At 36.4% G+C, this 24,819-nt stretch overlaps 1 protein-coding gene and 1 pseudogene across 4 annotated transcripts in view; one reads left to right on the forward strand and one right to left on the reverse strand.

Moving 5' to 3' along the window:
* Positions 1-24,819, reverse strand: part of LOC105465460 (fyn related Src family tyrosine kinase) — a 153,932-nt gene that overhangs the window by 86,970 nt on the left and 42,143 nt on the right. The window lies entirely within an intron of this gene.
* On the forward strand, positions 5,378-6,177 carry LOC139363091 (triosephosphate isomerase-like; annotated as a pseudogene).

Genomic DNA, 24,819 nt, shown 5'->3' on the forward strand with positions numbered 1-24,819 from the left:
GAGGATTTTGAACAGAGAAGTAACTTTAATTTTTTGGCATTTTAATGGGGTCACTCTGCCTGCTGGGTTGAGCATAGTCTGTATTTAAGGTAAGGGTTACAGAAACTATCACTCTAAGCCAGATTGAAAGTTCAAAGTGGGTTGGACCAGATGGGGACAGGAGCTGGTGAGAGACGGTTCATTTGTGGATACTGCCGAAGGAAGAGGCAAAGCAATGTGTCTGGAAATGAGGCATGAAAAGAAAATGGAAATCAGAATGATTTCGAGGTATTTGACCAGAGCAAATGGAGGATATTTGCTGTTGACAGAGCTGGTGGAAACTTTGTGGGACTGGGTCATGGAATGAATGTAAGAGCTCAGTTTGAGAGTTATTGGAAATGTCTGGAATTTGAAAACTTCCATTTGCATATGGCAATGTCAAGTAGATCATTGAGTATACATGTCTCAAATTGAATGAGATGATCAAGAAAGTGAGGACAGAGAGAGGGGAGAACCAGAGTTAGAACTCTGGGGCACTCTGACATTTACTAGTAAAACAGAAAGAATCAGCAAAAAATGTCTCAGCCAGTGGTATAGAAGGAAACCTGGAGATCAGCTGTACTGGAGATCAATTAAAGAAAGTTTATTAAAGACAATGAGTTATCAAGTGGTAAACAATGTTGGCAGTGGTTACCAGAGACCGGGAAGAGTAGTGGGGAAGGGTATGAACAGAGGTTTATTGGGTAAAAACATACAGTTAGACAGAAGGAATAAGTTCTAATGTTTAATAGCACAGTATGATGTCTATACTTAACAGTAATTATATATTTCAAAATACCTAGAAGAGAGAATTTGGAATGTTCCCAACATGGAGAATCGATCAGTGAGGTGATGGATATCCCAATTACCCTGATTTGATCATTACATATTGTATGCATCAATCAAAATATCACATGTATAGCATAAATATGTATAATTATTATACATCAAGAATAATGTAGATAACTAAAATGAGGACTAAAAACTGACCAACAGGTATTACAATGTGAAATTTCCTTGGTGACTTTTGATAAGAGCAGCTTCCCAGAGTAGTAAGAATGGTCTAACTGCAGTGTGTTCAAGAGAGAATGAGTCAGCAAATTCAGATTGTGGGAAACTCCACAGGCAAAGGAAATAAATTGCAAGGAAACTAACGCAGAGAGAAGATCCATATTAAACGAGATTAAAAGAGACAAATCAACCAATTAGAACAAATGGACTTTATGTGGATGAACAAGCAACAAGAAGATATACCCACAAAAATGTGGATTCAAACAAATCATAAAAAACAAACTATAAAACTGTGAGAAGTTTTATACTGGATACTTGGTAATATTAGGGTATTTTTTTTACTTTTTAGGGGTGATTGTTTTATAATTGCGTTTGTTTATTAAGATTATTTCATGTATTTTAGATACACTTACAAAAGGATTTACAGATAGAATTATATGATGTCTAGGATGTGATTCAAAATAACACCATAGTGGGTAGAGATTGGGTGGGAAGAAGAAATATTAATATAAGGATGGGATAAGATTGCCATATGTTGAGAATTGTTGAAGTTGAGTAATGGCACCTGGTGGTACTGTTCTCTATCCTTTTTATATGTTTGAACTTTTTTGTAATAAAAATTTTTAAATTGTGGTGTGGGGGATCAGAGAGAGAAGAAAAAAAAAGGACACTGAGTGTAGGCAACTTTTTCAGAATTTTGCTGTAGAGATTCTGCAGTAATCAGAGGAGAAGTAGAGTCAAGAGTTGTTTTTAAGAGTTAAGAATACTGATTTTGTTTGCTGCTGCTTGGCCTTCCAAGAAGAATTTAGTTCTGACAAATAATTTAATTCTTTACTAATCAGTACTAATCAGAAGTTAAGTTATAGTGGTGACTTTAAGAGAGGTCAAAAATTGTTCTAAGAAATCAATACACAAATATCCAACTTCAGTTGACCTCACAGAATGCTTAATCATCCACACTATAAAATTTCTAAGTCTTATTCTTTCCCAATATAACTACAACCATTACTCACACCTACATATCCATCAAAAACACACATTCAGAAACTCTCTACATAACATTGAATGAAAATTCTGTTTCAAATTTATAATCTGCTAATATAACTCACTAGCAAAGTATTAGCACATGATAGGTAATAAATTTGGATTAAATATAACCAATGCCTAAATCAAAAAATGAAGAAGCAAGGAAAATTGTCATACACTTTATGTAGCTATTCCTTAAAATCAAACTATCAACTCATTGGCTTATTAGTAGAGTTAATTCTTAAATGTTTTCCTTAATCACGAGTGTACTCATTTTTTTTTCAACGTTGCTGGCTAATTTTTTTTTTCAACGTTGCTGGCTAACAAGTACTCAGTTGTTGCAACAACTACCCACAAATAAATACACAGCAGGTGAATGTCTGTTTCTATGGTTTCTATTTACAGTAGAGAGTGATTGTTTAACACTTGCTACTTTCCTTTTATAACAGAAATTTAAGTATTGCCTTCTCCCTATTCTTATCCTTCTTGTCCTCCATCCTGTAATGCTATCTATTTTCTTTCTCTTCATCTGGCTCCCTTTCTTAATCACCATTACCCTAAGTTCCATTAAAAGTGATTTAATTTCAGTTTTCCATTCTAGGAAAAATGTCTGGACAGAAAAGGAACAAACAGTGGGAGAGCTGCCTGCAGTTTTTAAAAAAATAAGTTTGAGCAAATATACTTTGTTTCTTAAACTAGATCAGCAACTTAAGAAGAAATGACAGTTTCCTTCTTTGCTTAGACAAAGCCTCTTTCTATGACAAATCCTTGAGTAACAGGGATAGTTCCCCCCGCCTCCATCTTTCAGCAGTGTCTGATATCTGTTTGATAAGATAAGCTTCAGGAATGCAGTGAGCCAATTACTTGGGTTGCCCTCAGCAAATATACTTACTTACTGCTGGATCAAACTAAAATATTCATTATTTATACCCCTATTTCTGTACTGTGGTACAAAATTATAGCAAACAAAAGTTGGTAAAATATAATGTCACGTGGATAACAAAAAAACATCAGTTTGAAAAATAATTTGGGATCATTTTTCTCATAATATCCTCTGTAGCAAATTGAATCACCCAAGTGTGCTCAATGATCTGTCAGTGTACAATGATGTGATAGAAATGGTAAAACAAAATCCTTTTTGAGATATCATCCCAAAACTGTTGAGCAAAGATTCCTAGGAGATAGTCTTCCCTTGCATTTGAGAAAATTAGCTTCTGGGAAGTGACTTTCAAAGTCAAACAAGGTGGTAATATTCTGTTGAAAAGGAAAAAAAAATACTTTATTCATTAAACAAGTAAAATAATGTTAAAACATAGATATCAATGTACTTAACTGTAAATGTAAATGTACAGATATATTGAGCAAATTCAATGAGCACTGTCCTATGTCAACATTGGAACTGTGCAGAAACATATAAACCTTCTCTAATCCGAGTTCAATTATGTATTCCTTTAACTCCTCAAAAAGCAATTTCATATTGTACATGTGAGCATGCCAATGGAAAAAAAGTTACTTTTAGTATTATTAACATAGTATTTTTTGAATATCAAGTATTTCTTTGAATATCAGCAAAAAAACACATATTTCAGGTTTGTCCTAATGGAGAATGTCAGGCACACCCAAATGTATCAGTGCTTTCTTTGTAGACTTTCTTAATCACTCAGCCAAGCAAAGCCATTAACTTACTCTAATTCCCTACAGAAGTCTTTAGTTTTACCACCTTTAAAATGCCTGTACAGCCAATTTCCCATTAGCAAATGTAAAAGATTTTATATTACTATTAAGTTGCTTTAACAAACTCAATTTTAGGTCCCCAAAGTCACTTACTTGGTTCCACTGCCTGGACAATAGGTGTCTATATTTTTGTGCATAGCTTTCTTTTTACATTGAGAAAGATAAACAACACCAAAGTGTAATAGATAATTTGGTTGATATAAAGAAAGTAGAATGAGGAAAGAAATGGGCTTAATTCACTTTCATTGACAATGATTAGAATTTCATTTTCTACACTACAGACCCAATAGTAAAGGAGCAAAAGCTCCAGGGATTTTGAAAATATAATTAAAATAATATAAGCACAGAATCATGAACTTTCTGGCATGCCCATATTTGTCTGACTTATTTCCATACTGAGCACAATATCCATATCCAATCTTCCCTCAGCTAATGCATACTATTATCTGTCTACTAGTAAATCCTTTCTTATCCTCTATGGTTTCTCACACATTCTCACTTTACTTGTTTTCCTTAAACATTAGCTTATTTCTTTTATTTTCACCTTTGGGGTCATTTGTTTAATAAACATCTTCTTTTCTGATGTTTATTAAAAATTCACCTGCCTTTTTAAATCACATTTTAAACTAATGTGTCTCCTCTTTTTCTTTGTCTTGATTGTTTTCTCTACACTTCGTATTTCTCCTCTACTGCACCTGGGTCTCATTCAGGTAGAGTAAAGAAAGGCCCAACTGAAGGCACTTTCCTGCCTCGCTTTGCAGATTTGGAGGAAAACAGAATGAACGCTACACATGTGTACAAACCTACAAATGAGGGAAAAGCGCAGGGAGCTAGCGTCAAATTCTCTAGCAAAGATGTGCACAGTTAGAATTGAAAAGCAATGGGATAAACAAGGTAAGAGGCAGAAGAGACAGCACCAACCAGCATGAGAGCCAGAGAAGCAAAATGGGAACCAAGTAAGGAAGTAGCTAGAGGAGGTTTCTGGCCAACATTCATTAATTACAATTCTATCAAGCAGCCTGTCATGTTTGGTTTACAATTAGTCTTCCAACCAAGCTCAGAAAGACAATTTAAAAATGTATTTTTTAATTAGTATATAGATTAAGATATAATATTCTTTTTTCTTTATAATTTAAGGTTCTAAAATGTAAAACATGTCAAGACTGATCATTATTATTCATGTATTAGAGCAGGTTAAAATAGCAGATGCCTATAAAACGCTACATATATTCTATAGAATAACAATTTAAAAGAATTCAAAAAAAGAGAGTGTGAAAAGGAAGAAAATAAGCCAGACTTAAAGACAAATATGGTTATTATGAATAAGCATTAGGTGAACTCTGACCTTCCTAGTGGCTAAGAATAAAGAAAACTGTGATGTGTAATACATTTTTAGTATCTGCTATGAGGAAGCAAATCAATCTTTCAAGAGAAACGAACCTTAAACTTTTGTCTATACTAATCTTACAACATAGGTTCTTACATTTTTTTAACATGATTCCTTTTAGAATATCATAAAACCTATAATCCCCAGCCTAGAAAATCACAGAAGGCTGACACTGACCTTCAGCGCCTCAGCTCCAGCGCCATGGCGCCCTCCAGGAAGTTCTTTATGGGGGAACTGGAAGATGAACGGACGGAAGAAGAGTGGTGGAGCTCACCGGCATTCTGATCGCGGCCAAGGTGCCGGCCGACACTGAGGTGGTTTGCGCTACCCCCGCTGCCTATATCGACTTTGCCCCAGAAGCCAGAGCTGAAGATTGCTGTGACTGCGCAGAACTGCTACAAAGTAACTAACGGGGCCTTTACTGCGGAGATCACCCCTGGAATGATCAAAGACTGCGAAGCCAGTCTGGGGTCCCGGGGCACTCAGAGAGTGGCATGTCTTTGGGGAGTCAGATGAGCTGATTGAGCAGAAAGTGACCCATGCTCTGGCAGAGGGACTCAGAGTAATCGCTTGCATTGGGGAGAAGCTAGCTGAAAGGGAAGTGGCATCATTGAGAAGTTTGTTTTCGAGCAGAAGAAGGTCATCACAGATAATGTGAAGGACTGGAGCAAGGTCATCCTGGCCTATGAGCCCACGTGGGCCATTGGTAGCAGCAAGACTGCATCACCCTAGCAGGCCCAGAAAGTACAGGAGAAGCTCCAAGAATGGCTTAAGTCCAACGTCTCTGATGCGGTGGCTCAGAGCACCCGTATCATTTATGGAGGCTCTGTGATGGGGCAAGCTGCAAGGAGCTGGGCAGCCAGCCTGAGGTGGATGGCTTCCTCATGGGTAATGCTTCCCTCAAGCCCGAATTCGTGGACATCATCAATGCCAATGAGCCCCATCCATCTTCCCTATCCTTCCTCCCAAGCCAGGGACTATGCAGCCCAGAAACCCAGTAACTGCCCCTCTCCTACGCATGTTTCTGATGGTGTCATCTGCCCCTTCTTGTGGCCTCATCCAAACTATACCTTCCTTTACCGTTTATATCTTCACCCTGTAATGGCTGGGACCAGGCCACTCCCTTCTACGCTTAGTATAACCTTGGAACTAGATGTCACTAAGGTGGCTTCTCCTTGGCTGAGAGGTGGAAGGGGTGGAATTTGCTGCTGGGTCCCCTAGGCCCTAGTGAGGGCAGGAGAGAAACCATCCTCTCCCTTCTTACACAGTGAGGCTAAGATCCTCCCCTCCGAAGCCAAGAGTGCTGCCCTTTTCCCCAGTGCCCGCACCTGTGTGTGCTGTGTATGTGAACCACCCACATGTGAGAGAATAAACACCTGGCAGTAAAAAAAAAAAAAAAAAAAAAAAAAAGGAAAAAGAAAATCACAGAAATTTTATAGACATTTTCAGAGATTCATGAACTCTTTCAAGCCTATTCTTGGAACCTCTAGGAGTCCATGATCTACATATTAAGGATTCTTGTCATTAGAATGGACATGGGGGAAGTTTTAAAAGTCATAGTGAATAATGACAGCAGAAACTGCAAAATCTGTTTTTATGTCTTTCTTATTTATGTTGAGAGCATAATATTAAGGGATAATTTAGTGAAAATAATTGTGTAAAGAAGGTAAAGTTATGAACTACATATGTGCAATCACAATGTTTATATTTGACCTTATGGCCAGCATACTAGCTACCTTTATTTTTCATGGCATAAGTGACATCTAATAATTTCTTCTAATAATGTCCTATGGAAGTATAGAATCTATAATACTCGAATAAGTAATTCTAATAGCAATCCATTTATAATTCTCTTACTATATTTTATAGTTTACTAACATACATTGCCAAACAATATATTATTTGGTTTTCCTTATTTGTGGGCTTTATAAAAATAGAATCATGTTACATGTAGTTTCTTGAAACTTTTTTCACCCAACATTATGCTTCCAAATTGCATTCATGTTATTATATATCACTCAAGTCATTATTTTAATCTTGTATAATATTTTATTCAATAAATAAGCCATAAATTATTCCTCACCCATTAATAGAAATTTGAATTGATTCTAGTATTTTGCTATTAGAAATTTAGGTGTTATCAACATCTTCTAGGAAAAAGGTTTTACTCCGACAGGGGAAACAGGGGAAGAACTCATAGGCTCACTACTAGTAATAGTCTAAGTCTTGGGCTAGCTGGTCAAATGGATGTTCATTAATTATTATGCTTTAGAACCTACCTGAAAGTTACATATATTATTTTGTATTTATAAAATACATTTTTAAGTTAAAATTAAAGTTAAGTTAAAATTGATAAACTAGAATATTTGATAACACTAAAAATTTTGGATAATGGAGATTCATGCTTTAAAAGATGGTAGAAATTTCTTTAAACACCAAAATTTTCAAAAGTGAAAAATTATCTATGGGGATTCTTTGGTCTTCACTTATTATTATGTAACAATGTTTTCTATCATTTTCCCAGGACCTATGAAATCAATAGCATGACTTTCCATTTTCCTAAACTACCACTTCCCTGTTAGACTTTGATAAGAGATAGCACAGAGTTCAAAGTGATTCAGCATCAAAACAAGTACCTGTTGGTTTTGCTGTGAACTATTGCATAACACAAATGCAAGGTATTGAGTTGCTTTTTTTATTGTTTTTATCTGAAATATAACTGTATTCTCTGGATTATAACAGCCTAAAGCTAAACAGAGGAATACTCTATAACCACTGTATACCAGAAAAGAAAACCAGGGCTTCCTAATTCATTCCCTATCTGTCTTCTAGGAAAGTGCAAAGAGGATCATGTGTTGTTCTTATGTATAAAAGATTCCTTGAAACATCTTGGATCAAGTCTTGCGTAAGATGGCCAAATAGGAACAGCTCCGGTCTGCAGCTCCCAGCAAGATCAACACATAAGGTGAGTGATTTCTGCATTTCCAGCTGAGGTACCTGGCTCATCTCATTGGGACTGGTTAGACAGTGGGTGCAGCCCACAGATGGCAAACAGAAGCATGAGGCATCACCTCAGCTGGGAAGCACAAAGGGTCAGTGAACCCCCTCCCCTAGCCGAGGGAAGCCGTAAGGGACTGTGCCATGAGGAATAGTGCGCTCTAGCCCAGATACTACTCTTTTCCTACAGTCTTCACAACCCACAGACCAGGAGATTCCCTCGGGTACCTATGCCACCAGGGTCCTGGGTTTCAAGCACAAAAGTGGGTGACCGTTTGGGCAGACACTGAGCTAGCTGCAGGAGTGTTTTTCATACCCCAGTGGCACCTGGATCACTAACAAGACAGAACTGTTCACTCCCCTGGAAAGGGGGCTGAAAGCCAGGGATCCCAGTGGTCTAGCTCAGCAGATTGTACCCCCACGGAGCCCAGCAAGCTAAGATTCACTGACCTGAAATTCTTGCTGCCAGCACAGCAGTCTGAAGTCGACCTGGGACACTAGAGCTTGGGCAGGGAAGGGGCATCCACCATTACTGAGGCTTAAGTAGGCAGTTTTCCCCTCACAGTGTAAACAAAGCCACCAGGAAGTTCGAACTGGGCAGAGACCACCACAGCTCTGCAAAGTTGCTATAGCCAGACTGCCTCTGTAGCTTCCTCCTCTCTGGGCAGGGCATCTCTGAAAGAAAGGCAGCAGCCCCAATGAGAGGCTTATAGCTAAAACTCCCATCTCCCTGGAAAAGAGCACCTGGGGGAAGGGGCGGCTATGGGCGCAGCTTCAGCAGACTTATACATTCCTGCCTGCCAGCAAAGGGAAGCCCATTAGACTAACAGCAGATCTCTCTGCAAAAATCCCACAAGCCAGAAGAGAGTGGGGGCCAATATTCAACATTCCTAAAGAAAATAATTTTCAACTCAAAATTTTAAATCCAGCCAAACTAAGCTTCATAAGCAAAGGAGAAATAAAATCCTCTACAGACAAGCAAATGCTGAAAGATTTTGTCACCACCCGGCCTGCCTTACAAGAACTCCTGAAGGAAGCACTAAATATGGAAAGGAAAAACTGCTTTCAGACACTGCAAAACCATAACAAATGGTAAAGACCATTGACACTGTGAAGAAACTACATCAACTAACGGGCAAAATAACCAGCTAGCATCATAATGACAGGATCAAATTCACACAATATTAACCTTAAATGTAAATGGGCTAAATGCTGCAACTAAAAGACATAGACTGGCAAATTGGATAAAGATTAAAGACTCATTGATATGCTGTATTCAGGAGACCCATCTCATGTGCAAAGACACACATAGGCTCAAAATAAAGGGATGGAGGAATATTTACCAAGCAAATGGTAAGCAAAAAAAAAAAAAAAAGGAGGGTTGCAATCCTAGTCTCTGATAAAACAGACTTTAAACCAATAAAAATCAAAAAAGACAAAGAAGAGCATTACATAATGGTAAAGGGATCAATGCAACAAGAAGAGCTAACAATCCTAAATATATATGCACCCAATATAAGTGTACCCAGATTCATAAAGCAAGTTCTTAGAGGCCTACAAAGAGACATAGACTCTCACACAATAATAGTGGGAGATTTTAATATCCACTGTTAATATCAGACAGACAAAAATGAGACAGAAAATTAACAAGGATATTCAGGACTTGAACTCATCTCTTGACCAAGCGGACCTAATAAACATCTACATAACTCTCCACCCAAAATCAACAGAATATACATTCTTCTCAGCACCACATTGCACTTATTCTAAAAGTGATCACATAATTGGAAGTAAAGCACTCCTTAACAAATGCAAAAGAACAGAAATCATAACAAACAGTCTCTCAGACCACAGTGCAATCAAATTAGAACTCAGGATTAAGAAACGTACTCAAAACCACACAACTACATGGAAACTGAACAACCTGCTCCTGAATGACTACTGGGCAAATAATGAAATTAAGGCAGAAATAAATAAGTTCTTTGAAACCAATGAGAACAAAGACACAACATACCAGAATCTCTGGGACACAGCTAAAGCAGTGTTTAGAGGGAAATTTATAGCACTGACTGCCCACAGGAGAAAGCAGGAAAGATCTAAAATAGACACCCTAACATCACAATTAAAAGTACTAGAGAAGCAAGAGCAAACAAATTCAAAAGCTAGCAGAAGACAAGAAATAACTGAGATCAGAGCAGAATTGAAGGAGATAGAGACATGAAAAACCCTTCAAAAAAATTCAATGAATCCAGGAACTGGTTTATTGAAAAGATTAACAAAATAAATAGACCACTAGACAGACTAATAAAGAAGAAAAGAGAGAAGAATCAAATAGACACAAAAAATGAAAAAGGGAATATCACCACTGATCCCACAGAAATACAAAATGCCATCAGAGAACACTATAAACACCTCTACATAAATAAACTAGAAAATCTAGAAGAAATGGATAAATTCCTGGAAACATACACCCTCCCAAGTCTAACTCAGAAAGAAGTTGAATCCCTGAACAGGCCAACAACAAGTTCCAAAATTGAGGCAGTAATTAATAGCCTTCCAACCAAAAAAAAAACCCCAGGACCAGACGGATTCACAGCTGAATCCTACCAGAGGTACAAAGAGAAGCTGGTACCATTCCTTCTGAAACTATTCCAAACAATAGAAAAAGAGGCACTCCCCCCTAACTCATTTTATGAGGCCAGCATCATCCTGAGACCAAAACCTGGCAGAGACACAATTAAAAAAAGAAAATTTCAGGCCAATATCCCTGATTAACATTGATGTGAAAATCCTCAATAAAATACTGGCAAACTGAATCCAGCAACATATAAAAAGCTTATCCACCACAATCAAGTTGGTTTCATCCCTGAGATGCAAGTCTGGCTCAACATACGCAAATCAATAAACATAATCCATCACATAAACAGAACCAATGACAAAAACCACATGATTATCTCAATATATGCAGAAAAGGCCTTCAATAAAATTCAACACCCCTTCATGCTAAAACATCTCAATAAACTAGGTATTGATGGAATGTATCTCAAAATAATAAGAGTAAATTATGACAAACCCACAGTCAATCTCATACTGAATGGGCAAAAGCTGGAAGCATACCCTTTGAAAACTGGCACAAGACAAGGATGGCCTCTCCCACCAATCCTGTTCAACATGGTATTGAAAGTTCTAGCCAAAGCAGTCAGGCAAGAAAAAGAAATAAAGAGTATTCAAACAGGAAGAGAGGAAGTCAAATTGTCCCTGTTTGCAGATGACATGATTGTGTATTTAGAAAACCCCGTTGTCTCAGCCAAAATTTTCCGTAAGCTGATAAGCAACTTCAGCAAAGTCTCAATACAAAATCAATGTGCAAAATTCACAAGCATTCCTATACACCAATAACAGACAAACAGAGAGCCAAATCATGAGTGAACTCCCATTCACAATTGCTACAAAATACCTAGGAATACAACTTACAAGAGATGTGAAGGACCTCTTCAAGAAAACTACAAACCACTACTCAAGGAAATAAGAGAGGACACAAACAACTGGAAAAACATTCCATGCTCATGGATAGAAAGAATAAATACCATGAAAATGGCCATACTGTCCAAAGTAATTTAAAGATTCAATGCTATCCCCATCAAGCTACCATTTACTTTCTTCTCAGAATTAGAGAAAACTTTAAATTTCATATGGAACCAAAACAGAGCCCGTATAGCCAAGACAATCCTAAGCAAAAAGGACAAAGCTGGAAGCATCATGCCACCTGACTTCAAACTATACTACAAGGCAACTGTAACCAAAACAGCATGGTACTGCTACCAAAACAGATATATAGACCAATGGAACAGAACAGAGGCCTCAAAAATAATGCCACACATCTACAACTGTCTGATCTTTGACAAACCTGACAAAAACAAGCAATGGGGAAAGGATTCCCTATCAAATAAATGGTGCTGGGAAAACTGGCTAGCCATATGCAGAAAACTGAAACTGAACCCCTTCCTTACACCTTATACAAAAATTAACTTGAGATGCATTAAAGACTTAAACATAAGACCCAAAACCATGAAAACCCTAGAAGAAAACTTAGGCAATACCATTGAGGACATAGGCATGGGCAAAGACTTCATGACTAAAACACCAAAAGCACTTCTCAAAAGAAGACATTTATGTGACCAACAAACATATGAAAAAGAGCTCATCATCACTGGTCATTAGAGAAATGCAAATCAAAACCACAATGAGATACCATCTCATGACAGTTAGAATGGCGATCATTAAAAAGTCAGGAAATAACAGATGCTGGAGAGGATATGGAGAACTAGGAATGCTTTACACTGTTGGTGGGAGTGCAAATTAGTTCAACCATTGTGTAAGACAATGTGGTGATTCCTCAAGGATCTAGATCCAGAAATACCATTTGACTCAGCAATCCCATTACTGGGTATATCCCCAAAGGATTATAAATCATTCTACTATAAAGACACATGCACACAAAATGTTTATTGCAGCACTGTTCACAATAGCAAAGACTTGGAACCAACCCAAATGCCCATTGGTGATAGACTGAATAAAGAAAATGTAGCACGTATACACCATGGAATACTATGCAGCCATAAAAAAGGATGACTTCATGTCCTTTACAGGGACATGGATGAAGCTGGAAACCATCATTTTCAGCAAACTAACACAGGAACAGAAAACTAAACATTGCATGTTCTCACTCATAAGTGGGAACTGAACAATGAGAACACATGGACACAGGGAGGGGAACATCACACACCAGTGCCTGTAGGGGGCTGGGGGTCTAGGGGAGGGATAGCATTAGGAGAAATACCTAATGTAGGTGATAGGTTGTTGGGTGCGGCAAACAACCATGGCACGTGTATACCTATGAAACAAACCTGCACGTTCTGTACATGTATCCCAGAACTTAACGTATAATAATTTTTAAAAAAAAAAATTCCTTGAATAGATATATCTGAGTGCATTTTTTTTATTTTATTAAATCATAGTACTAGTATACCAGAGGGAGGGAAAGATATTAAAAATGTAGATACAAGGTTTATAATTAAATATTCAAGTACCCCGACTGAGTATTTCCAAGTTGTGGTCTGATGCCCCCATAATCTACTGTCCTATATCTGTATTGTGAAATTTCCTTAACAAACTTCTTCATGAATTTTATATATATACACATTTGCTACCTCTACTTTAAGACCTAGGACTGAACTCATTCTTCCCACAACATGATCTCAAAATGTGAGAGGTCACCCATGAGAAAAACTGATGGATTTTTCTAATACATTTGGGAAGGCCAAATCCATGGAGCTAAAGATGAACCTTCAAAGGAGCCTCACTCTACTCCAACCTCCAAATATCCAACCCACCAGGGGATACTGAATACCTACCAAATCTGATGCCCTAGAAAGGGTCAAGCCTTTGATAAATCACAACCAGACATGTGTAGTTTTTTTTAGGAACCTGCAGACTCTACACAGAGATGGAGGCAGCTGTTTTCCACTGCCTCCTTTTTTTTTTCTTTTTTTTATTGATATGGAGTCTCACTCTGTTGCCCAGGCTGGAGTGCAGTGACTCAATCTCCATCTTCCAGATTCAAGTGATTATCCTGCCTCAGTCTCCAAGTAGCTGGGATTACAAGCATGTGGACCATGCCTGGCTAATTTTGTAGTGAATTTTTAGCAGAGATGGGGTTTCACCATGTTGGCCAGGCTGGTCTCGAACTCCTGACCTCCAGTGATTCACCCACCTCAGCCTCCCAAAGTGCTGGGAGCCACTGACTCTTTTGCTTTTGTTTTCTCTCAGCTTTGATTATCAGGATAGACCTAAGTTCCACATGTGAAGCCCTCCCATACAATTATTTTCCCATGGTTCAACCCAGCCTAAACGTGCCACTGAAGAGTTCCAGACAGAGCAGGCAGTTGCCCTTTATAACTCTCTTTTCTACAGGCTATCACCCATCATTACTTTATGAAACTGCTTTCAGTGTTATCAAATAATTATCCAGCAAACCTAATGGTCTTTCCCTCCTCCTCAGTACCTTGACCTTTCTTTAGCATTTAACTCAAAAACTCTTTATTGACATTCTATCTCCTTGCTTTGAAAAAGATGCTTTGATTTGTTTCCACTTTGATGAATTTTTCATCATTGTTTTCTTCAGTGGCCCTTTTTCTTCCCTGTATTAGTTAGGCTTTGCTCCATCACAACTATTTAATCAGCTCATGAGTCTAAAGGTTACCACTTCGGGATAGTATCTACTGATCTTATCTGGGCTTGCTCAGTCAGCTGGTGAGTCAGCTGGGCCAGTAGGACATCTCTTCACATAGTCTCAAATCCTCCTGGAGGTTAGCTTCAGATTTTTATGGCAGTTGTAGGACTCCAAGAGAACTAAGAAAGAAAACTCCAATGTGCAAGTGCTTTTTAAGTCTCCAATTCTGTCACATTTGCAACTGTCCCATTGGCCAAAGCAAGTGATTTGGCAAAGCCAAGAATAAATGTGAGAGGAGACTACCCCAAGAATGCAGATGCAAGGAAGCACAAAAAGATGGGATAATTACTACAACTTACACACCACTTATTCACCTAAACTATAGCTATTTAAATCTAAAGATTTGATCTTTGCCTCATTGTTCCTGTTAGACTCTCACTGTTTGGTTCTTAGAATCCTTGTGAAGTCTAAAATATTCTGCAGTTCTTATATTACTGTGACATCTACAACACCTTGGTGTGAATGACTTCAAAATCAATTTTTACAGAATAGAGTTGGCTCTTTGCCTTGCCTTTTGTGTCTCTAAATTTCCTTTGGACATTTTCACTGAGATGTTCTACTAGGGCTTCAAATTCTACATGAACTAAAATTGAATGTATTATCTTCCTCTCTGTTTCAGTCATTCCCTCCTTGTCTGCTTCAATAAAAATTACCATATGAAACATGTCTTTATCTTAATGTTTCACCTGGTCCCAAGTTACATTTTTTGTTGTTTTGAGACAGGGTCTTGATCTTTCACCTAGGCTGTAGTGCAGTGGTGTGATGCCAGCTCACGGTAGCCTTGACCTCCCAGCTCAAGCGATCCTCCCACCTCAGCCTCCTGAGTAGCTGGGATTACAGGTGAGCGCCACCAGGCCCAGGTAATTTTTGTATTTTTTGTAGCGATGAGGTCTCGCCATGTTGCTCAGGCTGGTCTCAAACTCCTGGGTTCAAGTGATCTTCCCACCTCAGCCTCCAAAAGTACTGGGATCACAGGCGTGAGCCACTGTGCTGAGCCCCCAATGTACATATTTTTTATGTCAGTCTCTTTTTCCTCTCCTCTTCTACATCTAATTTGTAGTTTTACTTCTACTATTTACCAAATAAGAATACATTAATTTATTTAAATTTTAGCTTTAATTTCCCTACCCTAAAAACAGTGATAAGAGAATATGCCTTGCAGAGCTATTAGAAGGATTAAATTAGTTTTGTATGCTTAGCACATTGAATGTTTTCAAAAATATCATTTTCTTCCCCTTAAGTCTTCTTGATTCTTCATTCTTGGGATTGGTAACATCCCTACACTTCTTTTTTTTTTTTTTTTAACAGTACCACAAAAAAATTAAGCCCTTATAATCTCATGCCATGCACCTTTGAAATAATTTCTCAATACTTCTATGACTAGCTCATCTCTTCTCTAATCCATTCGTACCTCCTCATAGTCTTTTCAAAGCCCTGCTTTCTATCTATTTCTATTTCGCATTAGATAAAACCCACTCTTTAAACTATCATACATGCTCTTTTCCAAAACTAGTTCCTGGCTATTTTTCCAGATTTGCTTCCCATTGCTCTTCTCCATGAATGCTTCAACTAAACTCTACAACTTGCCATTCCCTGAATACACTTTTACTTTCCCTCCTGTATATTATTCAAGGAGTTGTATTGAATTGTTCATCTCTCTAAACTTTTAGAAATTCAGTTCGGTAAGCATTGAGTAAAACTAAATAAGACGGTCTTTCTGCTTCAGGAAATTTACAATCTCGGGAGAAAATAGATAGTCTCACTTTCTGAGATTATAAATTCTCTGGGGCAGAAACAGTCTTGCATTGTTTCCCAGGCAATCAAAGACTTTTCAGCCTCATAAGACAGAATTTTTATAGCTAGCTGTTATATGATAAAAGTACAGGCTCTGAGAGCATGCAGATAAATCTCACTTCCATCATTTACTAGTTGTGTGGACTTAAGCAGTTTACTTAAACTCTTTCAGCTTCTGTCTCCTCATCTGCAAATGGGGGTAATAAAAGCATCTGTCTCATAGGATTATGATATAAGACAATGCAAGTGAAGTTATTTGTATAGTAGGTCACATAATGGTAAGCTCTTAGTAAATGTCAGTTGTCAGTGACAATTGCTCTACTAACAATAAATACAAAATCATGGGAAAACAAAACAAATTATGAATTCTTTCCATGAAGCTTAGAAAACTTTTAGGAAAAGGGTCATATGAGCTGAACCCTGAAAGGAAGGTATGATTTCCCCCAAATCAGGACTGATCTCTTCTATTTCTGCACTCATTCTTCCAACTATTTGTGTCTTCATTCATGAGTTGAACATTGTTTTTTACGTGCATACTACATGGTAGACAGTTTGTGATACTCATGGCATTTATCAGCATCTGTCTATGCTAACTGAGGAAATGAAAATTAGCTCTTGACATCCTGGACCTAGACTGGCACTTACGGCTGGACCTTGCTGTCTTCTGTTGAATGTAAACAATCTCACAAAACATCAACTTCAGACAAGGCCATGCTGTGACTATGATGGATTGAGACAAAAACAAGACCAGATCACTCCATAATCAAGTCTCAACACCCACAAAAACATGGATATTGTCCATCCTAAAAAATGACCAAACATCTACTTATCTTGGCTAACCTGAGTGACTGATGTCTCTTGACCAATTCTAGCTTTATTCCCAAAGTCTTCCATCTTTCTCAATAAGATTTATTAAATACCTAATTATACAGTTATTCCCATTTCTTAACAGTATCCAAAACAAAGCAATGCCTGCTTCCTAAAATCTCCCCAAAGTCACATCCCCAGATCTAATAGTGGGTCCTATCTAACACCCTCTTACTGAGGCGCTCTACTCTTCTCCATGTGTGTGTTCTCCTTCCCTGCAATGAATAATAAAACACTACAGATGTGTTCCTGATGCACTTTTGACAAAGGGCATTGTCACAACATTCTTGGCTTGCTAATCTTACCTGCTGAAACTGTAAAATTCTCTGGAGAATAGCACTGTCTTATTAATTTTCATGTCTCCCACTATACAAAAACAGTATCTTTAATAGAGTAAATACAAAAAGTTTGTTGAATGGATAACTGAATCTCATAGAAACTATTTTCTTCAATGACCAGAAATGGTAAAAAGACACTGGAGAAAGTGTCCTGAATCCTGCTTCTCAGATGTGCAACTGGGAGTATCCAGAAATTATGCTCTAGCAGTGACTTTGCAGGCAGCACAATGCTGGAAGTTGCAGGGTGGTGTCTTGGTATGTCAGAATTAATTATTATTCAGAAATGGTAAAAAGAGATATGTGAGATCAAACTAGCATTACAGTTACCTTATATCTATCAACAATACTGGCCTTTTAGAGGAACCTTAAAGTGAGATTCTTCTGAATCATCCAAATCATGCTGCCAATGTGGTATGCAACATTTATGTTAACAGGAATATTTACTGTGAAATAGTATTCTAAATGTCTTTCAAGTAAGATACCTAGTATAAAGTTCAAAAGTTCCTATTAATTTATTGAATTGCATTTTTATTTTACCCATAAAAAGGCACAGAAATCATGAAAAAAGTATTTGATTGAGAATTTAGTCTGAATTTAAAGGCACTATAAAACGTGCCATCTGAATATTAAAAAGACATTAAAAAATTAAAGAATCTGACATGCAATCAACTCAACTGCTAAACAGAACAATATTCAACTAAAAAACTTTCTAGAAAAAAATGGCATCATGATAGAAAGATATTTATTACACAAGGGACAGTCTATGACAGTATCTGAATTTAGCCAAATAAGCAGAAAAGTAGGTGATCCAGAGTATATGATCTACATTTGCATCTATGCATTTTAGCAAATTTCTTCTCTTACATTAATCTTCAAGGGAACAGCCATATAAACTAATACTAAAGTTGTAGTCTTTAGGAAAATAGCTGTAAGGAACCCTGCAATATCATTAAAACTGCTATTAATCTGTATAACTACCTTCCCTAGGGAAACTGGCTCAATCCTTTCAATGCTAAGAAGAGCTAAGAACCCATATTTAAAATGGGAGTCAGAGAATGCTGCAGAGAAATTAGTAGTTAATTAGTGAGAAAACTAGTAAAAAAAAAAGATAAAATTATTTTTTGGTAATGTTAGAATATACAGTAAAAACTATTAATATTCAGTAAAGAGTCAGGCTTTCAACTTATGTAAGCTGAAAAATATTTCATATACATAATAATTAAAATTATGTATATTGAGCATAAAAACTGAAATTACAAGTCTGGCCCCACAACATTAATTTTGTAAATTGGATTTAGATTTGCTGTCCATTTAAAAGCTCTGGCCAGTAAATCCTCTACTTTAAATATAACCATACTATGGTTTAATATGTGTATATGTGATTTTTAGATGCCATTTCAATGAGATTTACAGTCTGTTCCTGACTTGATATTCAGTCTACATTACAAAGAATATTTGAATTGGTCTATGACCCTTAAGTATTTTCTCCCTGGGGTGGATTAGAGCAACTAGTTTCTGAGAACCTGGGAATTATGCTTTTATGACTGTGAGTCTAACCAAAAATTAAGGCGTGAGCAATTTCATTGAGAAATGAATAAAAAACATCTTATGCCTTTAATGTAGAATTTTCTGGTAGGTAAAAATGCAATTCAGAGAGAACAGTTAAAGAAGAGGTGGCTCTGTGGGCTGCTCTTTAAAAGACCTGAGATTTGTAGATAAGCAATCATTCATTTAGTTATTCATCTATCCAATCAGTGCTTATTATTCTTAGGCATCACACTAAGCTCTGGGAGGAGCAATTGCTCACCTTTCCACTACCCACATCCATAGTTTGTAGCACTGCAGAAAATAAATTAGCAGTAATGACAAAGGGTGCTAACAACTCTAGGCAGGAACACCTAATGTAGTCTAGCATGTCAGGAAAGGCGTGGGGAGGGAGGAACAAATAGGGTGAGACTTGAAGGATAAGTTAAGCTGGTCAGGAAAAAAAAGAGGAAAGAGAGGGTTACAGGCAGAGAGAACAGCCCATCTGAAGACCAAGGCTGCAGGTGAGGGAGGGTGCAGAACTGTCAAAGACTGAAAGACACTCAATGCGCAGGACATCTGTTATAGAGAAAGAATATTGTGAGCTCAGACTAGAATGGAGGTGTAAAGTATGATCCATTTAGACAGAAGTAAAAGAGGAGCTGCCAACTAAATGAAACATAATATTTATTAAACCTTACTATGTGTCAGGTTCTCTACAGTGCACCCTTTCTGCACAGTCTTATTTATGTCACGTAACGATCCTATAAGATAGGTGTCACTGTGGTTCCTATTTAACAGATGAGAAACTGAGGCAGAGGGGTCAAGTAATTTGCTCAGACTCACACAGCTAAGACATTAGAGAGTCAAATTCAAATCTAGATCATCTGAGCCTATATTTTATGTTCTTAGGCATAACATAGGCTAGGTCAAAAAGGGTAACCAGCATTATATTTCAGTAAAACTCTATACCACTAATGTTTGGACCTAGTTGAAACATTCAGCAGAAGAACCCAAAGACTTCTCTGATTTATATTGTCCATATAGATTCTCACGGTTGTATTGATCATTAAAAAATCTGAAGGGAATTTTCTGAGCTGCAACAAGAATTAATTGAGGCAAAGTTTTGTTTGTTTTTCCTCTTTTGATAGCCTCAAGAGCTACATTAACAAGAGCAATGAAAGTACACAGCATATATGGTAGCTGCTAACAGAATTTAGTCCTACTTTACTGTATAGAAGGTTCTGTCTACTTTGACAGTGTCAGTTTGGTGAGATTCTTGACTTCTATTCATCAAAAAGCAACACTAGGATGTACCTGCAGAGACAAACCATGGATTTAAATTAATTCATTTGAAAAAAGAGTAAACCATTTGAATCCAATAGAACATTTTCTTTTCAAAGAATAAATCTGATCAAGTTAAAACTTGGGTTCTAATCTTGAAGACTGGAGCTCAGTAGTTAATGATTTATTTCACTCACATGAAATTTTTTCCATTGTTAGTAATTTGTAGAAAACCTGAGAAGCAAAACTAATCAATACTTTTACTAAAGAGAGAGTGATTCTGAATGACATATTGCAATTGGAACTTTTAAAGTATTATCAATGTTGCTACTTTTCCTAGCAAAGACTCCTAACTCATTTTAATGATGCCATACTATGTCACTTCATTGGTTCTCAAAGGTACTTTGAGATGCACGTAATCAAGTTTTACTGCTATTAATTACTTTACACAGCTATCAATTAAACTTCAACTGGGATTTTAACATAGTTGAATTGGTTGCTCCTTTCTTCACATCTATGATTTTGCTATTATTTTTATAAAATATATTCTAACTTAGTAGTTAATTATTATTTTTCTTAAAAATAGTGGCAATTTATGCAAAAATTATTATATAACAAATTGAGTTAGAGTTATATTAACATAAACAGTACAATTATATTAACATGAAAAGTCATGTAATATTATACCTGAGATGAAATTTTTTGATAAATTATTTTAAAAACATATTTGTCATAGTCTTATTTTACATCATCATAAATAACATATGATGAGAAATAACTCAAAGGCTGGGGACAGTAATGCTAATTAATCTCATGGCATTTAAATATGCTTTTGGTTGACTTAAATGATTTGTGCTAAAATTTTTATCTTGATTCATCCAAAACACTTGATAGACAACCATAGTTGGATATTTATAGTATATTTATAATGTATTTTACTTATTATTTATATATATAAATCTCTTTTTATTTAGTTTCTAAAATTATAGTAAGTATACTTTGTCTTGGAGGAGAGAACCCAGAAATGCCAGAAATTATTTTCAGGCATTTGTTACTAGGTATTATTTTCACTTTGACACATGGGCATTTAGTCTTCCTTGAAAACTTACACAAAGGGAACAAAATAAATGATCTAGATAAAGAACAATTGTGGAACTGATTGCACACAGGTGATTTTTAATGATTCAAACTTCTCAAAGTAGATAACATCTATATGTCGAGTGGATTATGAATATTCTGATGACTTTTTAAATGTATTAAGGGTAATGTTAATTTTTAAATCACATTGTTTCTATATCTATAATTAAGTTAAGATTCAAAAGCTGGTCTCATATCCCAGCGGAGAAAGAAATCTGCTGACATTTAAGTTGAAAATGATTAGAAACACTATGTACAATTTTTATTCAATAATTATTAAATTCCACAGTATTCAAATGACAAAAGAGCAAAGCCTCACTCTATTTTAAAACAGTGATATAAGAATCTTTCCAAGAATATACCACTTTATTTCACCATGCTGCTTTCTTCAAGCACGACAATGGCAATCATCATAGGTTAGATAAAATCTTCAAAGAACTCTAGTCTGACACACTAAAGAGGAACACAAGTAGGAAAATATGGCCTAAATACAAGGAGGAAAATCCTATTACTTTTATACTTCAGAACATTCTAGCATTTTTATCCCATAATTATAAACTACCAACAAAACTACAAGTTACAAATATTTATTATTGCTTTCTTTTTCAAGGAAGCCACTGAAACGATGAATAGATGAGAAATTGGAAATTATCTACCTTTCACAGTAATAACAGGAGAAGAAAAACTTTCTACAAAATCCAGTACTTTGCTTCTTCCCCTGCTAAAGGGCTAACAAGAGATACAAAGACACCATTGTAGGTCAGTATGGGTGGCTCCTCTAGCCCTCCTACAGAAATAAACTTCATGGCCTTTATTGTTTCACATATAAGTGTGGAAATATTGCTTAACATAAAGCCAAATTTTATATATAAACAAAGCAAATACTAATTCCTTTGACTTTGCTGAGTCATTCACTTAGCACAATACTAGGCCTATAGAATGGACTTAAGACAAAATTATTGATTCAGAAGTAAGAATATACATAAGAATATGACCTAGAAAAATGTGGAGCTTAATAAACAATAAACTTTAGAGATCATCCTAGTGATCTAATTTTCTTAATAGAACCTTCATTTATGTCTTTGAGAAGCGTATGGAGTCAGAAGTTCAGCAGCACATTTCATTGTTGTTATCATAACTTAAACTTAACATCCAAAGGGGAGTCAAATCAGTTATCTCAACTGCTGCCCTTGGTTTGCGTGATCAAGTTGGCAAAGCAGAAATCATCAGTGGCTGGCTTATGTGGTTATGTCCACCCCATTCCCCTCCTACCAATCCCCTTTCTGGGAGATTAAACGGATCTCATCTCTGATCCTAGTTCAATTTAACACAAAAGGATGTTAGAGAACGCCTAAGGTACACTTAAACAATTAAGCAAACAACTGTTCATTTTGTTTTTTTTGTTTTTGTTTTTGTTTTTTGGTGCATGGGGGGTTCGAGATAGGGTCTTGCTCTGTCACCCAGGCTGGAGTGCAGTGGCACAACCATAGCTCGCTGCAGCCTCAACATCCCAGGTTCAAGCAATCTTCCTGCCCCAGTCTCACTCTCTCGAGTAGCTGGGACTACAGGTTTGCGGCATCATGCCTAGTTAATTTTTAAATTTTTTGTAGAGACTGGTTCTCACTATGTTGCTCAGTCTGGTCTCGAGCTCCTGGACTCAGGTGATCCTCCTTAGGCAAAAAACTTTTTAAACTCTTTGCAGATAAATGATGCTGTGTGTAATATTGTTGCTGATCATTTTGCTTTTTATCAATATTTTGTAATACTTGAATTTTTTATAATTAAAGCAATGAAATTTAAAGCCATGACTTTTGGTTCTAATATTTATATGTTATTTCCACATGATTACTTTTATGTGAACTTTATATCTTTAAAAACACCATGAATAAAATATTAAAGAAAGTTCTGATTAATAAGACCTTAAGGATAAGGTTTTTGAGGGATTTCACATCGAAGATGTTAAAGGAAAAGACTCATCTCTAAAATGAGCTAGGAATAAATTCAAGTTGAAGATAAGATAAATTCAATGATTCTTCATAAGGACAAAATAAATCTTCAAGAATCAGTTTACTATATCACTGAGTGTAAGATATTCGGTAAAAGTGAAAAGCATTTCTAAGTGGAGTAAGAATTAGTAAATTAGACTTTTTAAACAATAGTTTGTTTTTCAGCATCTCTACTTCCAAGTATAAAGAAAACAAATAAACAAACTGCAAACTAAAGCCTTCAACTAATTTTCCCTGGCACCAATAACTCCAGAAGTATTTGCAGTTTTTTTCTTACAGATCCAAGTCAAGAATAGACATAGAAACACAAATACTAACATACGTTGCATTAAACTGGTCTAATTAGGAATTAGACGACAGCTTTCATTGGTTTCCCATTGCCTACTCATCCCATACATGTGGATATAAACAATAATGTTTCCTTAAGTCTATTTACTGAGCTCATGATTTTAAAAAATTACATTAATTTGCACATTCATGAGAAAAAAATACACTTTTGAAAAAATTCAATGAAGAAAAATATTAAAATAAGGTGTTTATTTATAATATTTCAAGTGTTAAAGTACTGTGTGAGCCACTTGGACACGCTCACACAGAAGGCTGTTCAGTAAAAATCGCTTCTATTTGAGATGGAGGGGAATTCTAGAAGCTATAGCTACTTGCACTAAGCATATTGAAGCAATTTTGCCTTACGGTGACAAGAAACTTCAGAAGTAAGCTGGGTTCACAGGTGAAGACCGTGGTGTGCACTTAAAAGAAAAGAAGTAGCCTGTTCCAGCCAGGAGGCAGAGTATCAGCATCTTTTGGGCATCATGTTTTTATTCCAGTGATGTGAAGATCCCAAGGAAAGCTAACTACAGAGATCTAGAATGGTAGTGACAAGTAGGAATGCTGCTGAGAACCAATTCCAAGAAGAAAGGTCAAGGTAATGTGCAGAGGGAAAAAATATTATTGGCTACAAGTGGCCCTGAGAATCAAAAATAACCATAATAATTTAGTTGCTTTATTTTGTGTTTGTAGGCAAAGAAAATCTAAATTAATAAGAACACTGCTCTTAAGCCTTTTACCCAGAATATGATACCTTCAGATTGCTTGACTTGTTTCAGTCAACTTGCTTTCCTCAGCATTTCTAATACAGTCAAGCATGAATGTAACTGAACCACTACATATGAACATAAGAGCTCCTGTTTCCAGATAGTCAGGAAATCCATTGGTCTTGGCAACCCCAGAGAGTTGCAGATGAGGAAATTGAGGTCCTAAGTAGTTATATGAGTTGTATATATTTAAAACTAACAGATTATGAATTCAAGGCATGAAACATTAATATATTATTATTATTCTATACATGTTATGCCAAATATAAAATATGCATAATGCCATATAGGACATAGAAATCATATAGTA

Source organism: Macaca nemestrina, chromosome 5 (assembly GCF_043159975.1).
Source record: "Macaca nemestrina isolate mMacNem1 chromosome 5, mMacNem.hap1, whole genome shotgun sequence".
NCBI lineage: Eukaryota > Metazoa > Chordata > Mammalia > Primates > Cercopithecidae > Macaca > Macaca nemestrina.